This window comes from Oxyura jamaicensis, chromosome Z (assembly GCF_011077185.1).
Source record: "Oxyura jamaicensis isolate SHBP4307 breed ruddy duck chromosome Z, BPBGC_Ojam_1.0, whole genome shotgun sequence".
NCBI lineage: Eukaryota > Metazoa > Chordata > Aves > Anseriformes > Anatidae > Oxyura > Oxyura jamaicensis.
In genome coordinates this window covers 18,282,411-18,291,455 of record NC_048926.1, presented here as the reverse complement: position 1 = coordinate 18,291,455, position 9,045 = coordinate 18,282,411, and the positions used below count along the sequence as shown (strand labels likewise).

Below are 9,045 nucleotides of genomic sequence, written 5' to 3'. Positions count from 1 at the left end.
CCCCCCCCTACACACACACAGGCACGGGGCGGCCCCGCGGAGCTCGGCTCGGCTCGGTACATGGATTACCTGGTAGGTGCCGCGAGGCGTGCGGCGTGCGGCGGCCGCGCTCGTTCGGGCGGCTAATGAGGGCTGCCCGCGCCCTGACCCTGAACGGCCGCGGCGCGGGGCACGCTCCCCGCCGGGGATTTATCGCTCCGTAATGACGGCCGCCACGGCGATGCTATCGCGGCGGCGCCCGGGCGGCACCCGCCGCACCTGCTCGGCCGTTACAGCCGTTGCGGCCGTTGGGGTCCGCCGGCCCGCTGCCCCCCAGCCGCGCGGAGCGGTCCGGGGCACCCCCGGCGCTCCCTCACGCCCCCCGCGGGGCCCCCCGGGGGTGCCCGCGCCCCCCCCCTCCCCCCCCCCCACCGGGCTTCCCTTCCTTGCGCTGCCGGCGGGGTGCCCCCCGACCCGGTTACCGATACTTGCCTGCTGGCTTCGTGGGAGCCCCGAGCCGCTCCTCGCGTCTCTCTCCCTTAGGAGCTGACGTCCAGGTGAGGCTGGGCGCCGTGCGCCCCTCGCAGCGCTTGGCGTCCCCCCCCCGTGACTGCTGCAGGCTGCTGTGCGGAAGGCCGGCCGCTCGGAGAACGATAAATTTAATAAGCCCTGATAACTGTCTGCATGCTTCTGTGTCAGCTCAGGGGGGTCTAAATACCTCTGCATTGTTTTCCCCACACTTTTTGTTCAGTTCATCCTTTTACTTTTTTATTTTTTCTTCCTGTTTTGCAGGCTTCCACTAAAAATAAAATAAAAACCTTCAGCATAGCGATAACCTGAGTGATCGCGCAGTTCTTGCTTACCGTTCCTGTGGTATCAGGAGTATCATTGATGACAGACTTTCTCCAGGCCTAATCTATCTCACTGGGCATGTTATAGTCCTACATGAAACCTGGAGGATTCCTTTGCTGTAGAAGTTACTACAAATCACCCAGGCTATTTTTTGCAGGTGGTGAAAGCAAGGGTCTGGGAATAATAGGTTAAACGGGATGCTGATCCACTGAAGCTCTGGGATGATCCAAGATGCCTTCATCCATTGCTGACCACCCCTTGTCACTAGGGTTAGCACTGCTTCTTATGCAGCAGAAGGACTCCTTTGGATCTTTGGGGTACTTGTTGCAACTGGCATCGACCCTTTGAGCCAAAGGAGCAAAAATCCAGCAGGCCTTAATTTTTTGAGTCTGTGTATCGCTTGGAAGGAAAACAGATTCTGCTTGTCAGTTCAAATATTTTCTCATGCCTTTGTGCAGAGCCCCTTCCAGTCTTCATCTTTGTGGCATGCAGGAGATTGTTCCTCCTTGCTCTTCCTCTGCTAATGGTGTAAATGGAGAGGCTTTTTGGTGCTGTGCAGGGGGTTCAGGCACCTCGGGAAGTCTGCTCAGGCAGAAAGAAGTGGTGGGGGAGAGTTAGGCAAGCACTTTTCTGCATTGCACTGTCAGCCTGGAGGACCAAGCTGTTGCTGCAGACTGCCCCAGTGTACCGGCAGGCCTACACTACATTTATGCAAGACCTGCAGTTACAGTAAGATATTAATCTGCAGGTGTAGAAGCACCATCTCCTTGTTATGTTCATAAAAGCAAAAGCCGCGTATGTTCAGAAAGTTTACACTCAAGCTTTATGCGTTTATATTGGTGTCTTTCACCTTCAGCACTTAAGCAGAAGGTCTCGTACTGATTCCTCATGCTGAGCAACTGTGTGGAAGCCTGGAGGTACAGAGTTTTTTTCCTCGGCGTTTAGTGTGAAGCACCCAGCAGGGCCAAGGATGCAGCTGTTTCTGACTGCAGCAGCCCCCTGACAGAGCATTGCCCAAAGTTTTGGTTGGCGGTGGGGTGGAATGAAGGAGCCTGGTGGAAGGAGGCTCCGACAGCCGAGGTCAGATTTGCTGCAGCATTGACTCTGCAGCATTGACGCTTTCTTGATGCGGGGTCTGCCCTCAGTGGTGTCTTCCCAGGCTTGCACAGGAAGCATCTTTTCCTGGTGTTCCTTGATGAGGCCAGCTTTTACAGAGACTTTGATCTTCTTCAAGGAGCTGAACCTGAGAAATACTGAACAGATAAAGTTAGAACTAGGCAGGTATCTTCTGTGGTTTTGTGTTGTAACAGAATAGTGGGACTAGTCTAGTCTCTATCTACATAGCTAGTAGAGCTGTTGTCTGTCTTATTTTTGTATGATATAATTACAGTGTTAGGAGTGTTTTTTTTTTTTTTTTTTTTTTTTTTTTTTCCCCCTGTGTGTTTTTATTTTAATCAGCATAGCTGAGCAAGGTTCAACCTCTAAAAGAAAATCCATCTTCACTCAGTTAAGGGCACCTTTTATGTGTACAGTTTATTATGCTTATATTGCAGTGAACTCCTTTAAAACAGTCTGTGCTAACATAACTGCATCGATATAGATTAGTATGGCTTTTGGGGCTACATAATCCTCTAGTGTATCTGCAACCATCTTCTTCGTTCTTGCTGCGTTGTGTCTGGCAGTATTATAGTGCATACAGAGACTTGTGTTGGCTGGCCTTCGTTTAGTAGACTGTGCTTATTTTAAGAAATTATGGCATGATGCATCTTGTGAAAAGTATGGCTTGTGACCAACCTTACAATATTTGCTTGGAGAACCTGTGGGGAAACAATGGCAGTGCTTCAGTTTTCATAAGTGAGACTTGGAATGCAAATTTTCAGCTGCTGAGTAGACTTTCACAACATGCTTCTTCAGTGGCATCCTCTGCGCTAGATAACGATCTTGCACTAAACAAGTGCATGTATCAGCCTGATCTGTGTACAGACTTTAGAAGCTACTTCAGAGCATGATACTGGAATTTGAATGTGACTGAAACAAAAGAACTAGCCTTAGCATCTTTAATATGAAAACTGAAATTGAGTCCTATACTACGTAGTATCTCATTCACATATATGAGAGTTCCTTAGGCAGATCATGAAGAGTCTTTTCCAACCAGAGACTAAAGAGAACGCTGCTTGCATGAGCTTCAACTTCAGTGGCTTCTGCATCCTTAAAGTTAAGCATGAGTATTGAAAAATGTACACACGTTACTTTTAGTGCAATGCAGTCTTGTTGCTTTGATTGGGACTGTTTTTCTTTAACTGTTCTAACAAAGAAACAAAAGGACTTTTTTGGTTCTTTGTACATTTGCTAGCTATACTGATCAATTTTAATTCTGCATGTGTGCACAGATGGTTTTGCATAAATAGAACTAAATGTTAGATGAATAGGCCTTGAAGTTCAGATTTTTTTAATTATTATTATTATTTTTTAATGACTGGGGAAAGCAGCATAGACAGAACCGGTGTTTTTTAAAATGCTTACAGGTAGACAGATGTGATTTGCAAAGTGGTAATCCAGGCTGGATCCTGACCGCTTAATAGTCCTGGGCAACTTCGTATCAGGTCTGACTGTTGCTGTTATATTGTTTACAATGGCCTTGGCAGGCCTTGAGAAACATTTTTGTATTTACTACAAATGCCCTAATGGAAGCATCTGTTTGAAGGTCAGAGTGTTCATTCATTGAAACATTGTCAGCCAGTAGCTGCTGTTCATTGAATAAGGCAAGATGGGGAAAGGCTCATGCTGTGTGCTCTGGGCCTTCCCTCCGACGTACATACAGGTATTTTACATGTCACCTGCAGCATGAGCAGCAAAAATCAGCGTGGCCTTGTCCTCTGACCATATGCTGAGCTTCCTTCTCGTGATATGAATTCTGTCTTTTGTCATGTAGTTTTAAAGATTCTTGGTCTGTCTTTTGATTCCTCTATCAGGTATATCATCCTTGAAATTTTTACCCTCTGTAGAGCACAATGGCTTGCATCTTAAAGTATTATCCCTCCTTCAGTTTGCAAGGCTGATTGGGCATGACCATGAGAGGTCTGAACATTTTTTCAAGATTAAGAAAGCGCTTAATGCAGAAAAGAAGCCAACTACCATATAGAAGATCAACTAGCATACAGGGTGTGTGCAGCTGTGTTAGTGTTTGGATCATGTTTGAACTTTTGAAGAGAACCTTAGTCATCCCGTCTTGGTGTATGTAGGTTTGCATTGCAGAGTGATCACAGGTACCTGATTTTTTTCAGAAAAATCTTTTTGGAAGATGCACTCAGCCAAGAAGTTTTCAGTCCACAGGACCAGGTCAGAACTAGTCTGAAGTAAAATGCCTGAAGTACTCAGGATGCATACTTGTCTTCAGTACAAGCTCTTGCTCTGCTGAACTACTTGCTATTATATGCATAGCCAGGGTCACTTAATCTGGAAGTGAGATTGCTGCTGCTTCTGATTGTTTTCTGCATCAGCATAGCAATATAGGAAGAAACCCCAAGCAAATTTGGAGTTTGCTAACTCAAAGCAGTTGTTTTGGCTAGGTTCCCATTGGCTTTTCAGCTCTGTGAAGCATAGCATTAAAATCTAAATCAACTGGAGTGGCAAATGGAATTAATTCTGGTAGACAACCTTCCCTGAATGAGCATGCTTCTGATTTAACTAAGTTTGGAAGTTCAAGAGCCTGATTTGGCTGACAACCTGGAAGAGGTGCTCTGGAAAAGCAAATCTTCCTCCTTGTTATAGTCTATGTAGCCAATATCACAAGCAGTTTCTGCTGAATGAAAGATGTTGTCAGCTATATAGAAAGGGCAACAAAAATATTGGTGACTTAACTCAGTTGAATCACCTGGCTGAAGACAGATGAGTGAGCAGAAGTGGTGCAGGATTTCTTTGTAGATGATAAAAGTGAAATGTTGTGTTGGCTCATCCTGCAGGAGGAAGCATTATTATATTCCACAGGTAAGCTTTTGATTCAAAGGTGGCTGTTACAAAAACTGAAACTTGACAGAGCTACCTTGGGAACACAAAATAATGCCTTAATGTGATTATAATTTTGACTTCAAGACGCTGTGAATTAACGCAGGTATTGCAGCTCAGAAATTTCAATCTCCTTAGATAACACATGCTGAACAAACAAGTGAATCGGAATGTTTAAAACCAAATTACCATTTTGCCTTTTCCATGATGAGGATTGAGTTAGAGCAGTAGATGCTGTTACATCAAAAAGTGTGTCTCAGTTTCTGAGAATGTGCTGGTCCATTTAGTACAAAGAGCCCTATCCTGTCCTTGTGAATTATTCCCAAGGTTCAGTGTGGACTGGGCGCCACACTGCTCTGCAGAATCCTGCTCCTAAATTCTTCAGTCAGAGCTCCTAGTTTGAGGCAGAATGGTGACAAATTTCCCAAAAGGTTAGAAATGCAGGCTTTTAATAAGTGAGAAAAATCTGCATTTTAGTAAGGACAGAATATTCTTCCTAATACCTCATGCTGATTACCATTTTTGGCTTGTTGTCAGTATCGTCAGCTCATATTTTTTAATACTGACAGCCTGTTTCTTCTCGTAAGACCTGAGTTCTGAAGTTTTGTCATTATGTGAGGGTATCAGCTTTCCATCAACAAAGGAAACACTTCATGTTTCAAACTTAAAAGTGTGAATGTGGGCCCATTCAACTGTAAAGCTATAAGGAAAAAAATACATGCTGCTCTGAATCTTGTGATTGTTTCGTTTAACTCATAGTATTTTGGAGTATGTTGGGTTTGCCTTTTTTTTTTTTTTTTTTTTTTTTTTTTTTTTTTTTCACTTTGTGTGTTGCAAAGCTTTCTGAAGGGCAAGCTGTCTTACCCTATTTATGTCCTCAGGAACATTTGGACAGTATTTGCAATTGAATGACTGGCTTGTCTCATACTGGAGCTCTTCAGAGCACAGAACTTTTCTTTTGGCTGTCTGGCAGCCCGGTAGGGTGACTATTAGTTGCCAACACGAGGCTGTAAGTAGCTTCCTGCTAGCTGAGGAAGAAGCACAAGGCAGGAAACCTAGCTGAGAAGTACTCTTATGTTCAGACACAGTCCTGCCCCATGGCTTTGTTGCTTACAAGGACAAACAACAGGAAGAACATGAATCTTTGTACAATGTTTTGTATTTATGGTGCATGTTTTGGAGTAGTAGAAGAAAAACTTATTCACAGGACCAAGTTTGTTTTTGGCATGGAAGAGTCGAAGGAAGCAAGATAGCATCCAAGAGCTAGTAGGAATTTTTCATGTGTGAGAAGTGAGTTTGAAGATCTTGTTTTTATTTATTTATTTCCCTCCTGGTTATGACTAGGAGCTTTTTGATGGAAGAAGCATCTGTTTTCCACATTCTTATTAGCTTTTACAGTAACTATTGCCTAGTCTTCCATTATATGGTTTTGCACATAACAGAGATACAAAAGTTTGAGACAATTAAATGAAGTAATCGTTCTGTATACTGTCAATAATAATTTTCATAAACAAGAGTTGATAATGCTGACCTGGCAGTGAGTAAGAGGGAGAGGAGAATGCAGGGATGCAGAGGATGTAAGGGAATTTTGTGTTCATGTTAAGTTGTATGAACTGCATGTGCTTTGAATGGGTTGATGCAGAGGCAAATATACTACTCCTTTTGATATTGGTAATAAATTGCCATGTGAAGTTTCGTGTAGATAAATGCAAAGTTATATATGTTTATAGTAGAGGGAATAAATCTGACAATACAGATGAATGGGCAGGCTCTGAAATACCATCAGTGCTCAGGATGGGGAAAGAGGATCATTCTTTAAAATGACATTTCAAACTCTGTCAGCTGTCAACAAATTAACTACAGAATTAAGAAAGAAAAAGAAAGAAAAAGCCATTTTGACACTGCTTAAATGCAAAGTTTGCTATTGTCTTAAATGCTACATTTCTGGTTGCATCATCTCAAAGAATATTGTAAAACCAATGAGGTTGTAGAGAGGGATGACAGGGTACTGAAAAGAAAACAATTGGTACCATACAAAGAGGGATTAAGTATTTATAGGCCTTCAGTCTGAAGAAGAGACAGCTGGGTGGTGTGGGGAAGCAATGCTATAGATGTCTCTGAAAACATAAAGAGAGTCAATGGGCAATAAGTCCTTTCTCCCAGTACAAGAACTTGATGACAGTTATAATCCAGGAATTGCTTTTTCCCAAGAGTATAGTTGAATTCTGGACCTCGCTTTGCAGTAGCAATGAAGAGACAAACAAAATCTGGACTGTACAGTATCTTGGAAGATGTATCCATTGGGGGGTATTAAGCCTGAGGTTCAGGCTTAATATGTGTGATGGTAGGTTTATGGAGATCCTGAAGGTGTGTTTGCTGGATCCTGAGAAGGATGTATCAATGAAAGATGGTTCCCTGTGTGTTTACACTACGTGCTAAACATCTTCATGTCCCCTCTCTGAGGGGAGAGCTAGATCTAGTTCCAGAATAGGAAATTGCTCTCAGAAAATGAAAATGTTCTGGATCATGTCCAGGAATGTTCCCCAGTGTAAGCAGAGTTGCGCACAGGAGGCGAGAGTTTTTATTGAGCGGGATTTATGAAGATACTTAATCTGCTCCAGGGACGTGTAGCTTAAGGATTCCTTCTGCTTCGAGGTGCTGCTTTGACATACGAGCAGAGGCTGTTGGACTTCCAACATTTGTATCCGAGCCAATTTATGACTTTATATATAAAGGCCCACAATGCTGAGTGAACCTGAAACTGCCTGACAGCTTGTACAGAGTGCAGAGTGATGATGAACACTAATGAGTGATCTCTTCCCTCAGTGCTTTATTCTCGCCTAGAAGCTTACATAATTTCAGGTTTTAGCAAGACTGTAAAAAACTTCCAGGATTCTTGAGAAATGTTTGTGCTGTTCTTGCAACTATTAATTGTGTGTTGGCTAATCTGCATCTTTCACTGTCTGAACCATTGCAGTCCTGGAAACAGTCATGGAAAACTGTTCTAGTGAGAATATTGCCTAAAAGAGGGGGGAGCATTGTTCTCTAGTGCATCCATTTGATTACTTTTTATGATGACAAGAGAGTTCTTGGAACCAATCCTATTTCCTGTTCACATATCACTGTCTTTCCATCAGCATCAGGTTTCTTCTAGTCCCTAAACTCAGATTTATCTAATGATTGTATATAAAAAAGTTGGCATTCCAAAAATCTAATGCAGCATTAAAGGAGAAAGTGAAAATATTTGGTGTGTCTTTTTCCCCCTATGAACAGTATTAAAAAATGGGAGTTTAATTTGGAAATGTTATTAATAGAATGTGCTGAAGGGCTGTATCACCTTGTGCAGAAAGAGAAGCCTTCAGGTTATAGCTTGGAGTTCAGTGCACAAGCTTAGCAAACAGCAGTTCTGGTCAAAGTTCCTGCCACCTGTACTCTAGTGTAGTGTGTGCTTTTTGGTGTCTACACATTCTTTAAGACACGTGAACTTTGAGAATTTGTTTCAGGCTGCCTCCAAAGAGGTACCTTAAATTCTGAGTGTAGTTTACAGTTGTGTTGCTGATTTTCATATATCTTATTAACTGAAAAAGATAAAGAGAGGAGTGGAGGGGGAAGAGCCTTTTACCTGGAAGGTCCAGGTAACACGTGATTACTGTGTTAGATCATTTGTTTGTAATTGAGCAAGTAGGCATCGTAATTTTCATTTTAATAAAGTAACATCACCAGAAGAAACAAACAAACAACAAAACAATACAACAATGTCACATTGCTTCCTGGTTTGATGACCTTGGAACTACACCTAGTGCTGTAATTTATTAAAGATTACGGCAAAGCAAGCTGATGTCAAGGTAAGTATTTCTGTTGGTTGGCAGAATGAGGATGACAGCTCCCACAGTTGTTAGATGTTGAGCCTTTTGCTTCCTTTCCAAGAAGCTGGTTAGGGTTCCCTCTTGGCCCACCAAAGCTGCTGAAGCAAGTGTTATGCATGCTTTCAACCCAGTTATTTCAGCTTCAGGTGATCAACTGTAAAACATGCTCTAATTAGTCTCTTCAAAATTTGCTGTCCTGTTAATAGAAGTAGAAGCTTCATTTTGTGTTTGGTGAAGTTGTAGATATGAAATCAATGAATTACTTCAGTTGCTGACTATTGAGTGCATGTATTAGACTTCTATAAGTTTTTTTTTTTTTTTTTTTTTTTTTTTTTTTTTTTTT

General features: G+C 42.6%; 1 protein-coding gene across 4 annotated transcripts in view; it reads left to right on the top strand.

The window, feature by feature from the left end:
• Positions 1 to 44: 44 nt before the first annotated feature.
• The window catches only part of ARL15 (ADP ribosylation factor like GTPase 15), a 224,626-nt gene continuing 215,625 nt past the window's right edge, over positions 45 to 9,045 (top strand). The window contains exon 1 of one of the 4 annotated variants that reach the window (XM_035309202.1): positions 45 to 72. The gene's annotated coding sequence lies outside the window, so the exon portion shown is untranslated. The remainder of the gene's footprint in view (positions 73 to 9,045) is intronic. The other 3 variants (XM_035309203.1, XM_035309201.1, XM_035309199.1) reach the window with 3 other exon arrangements.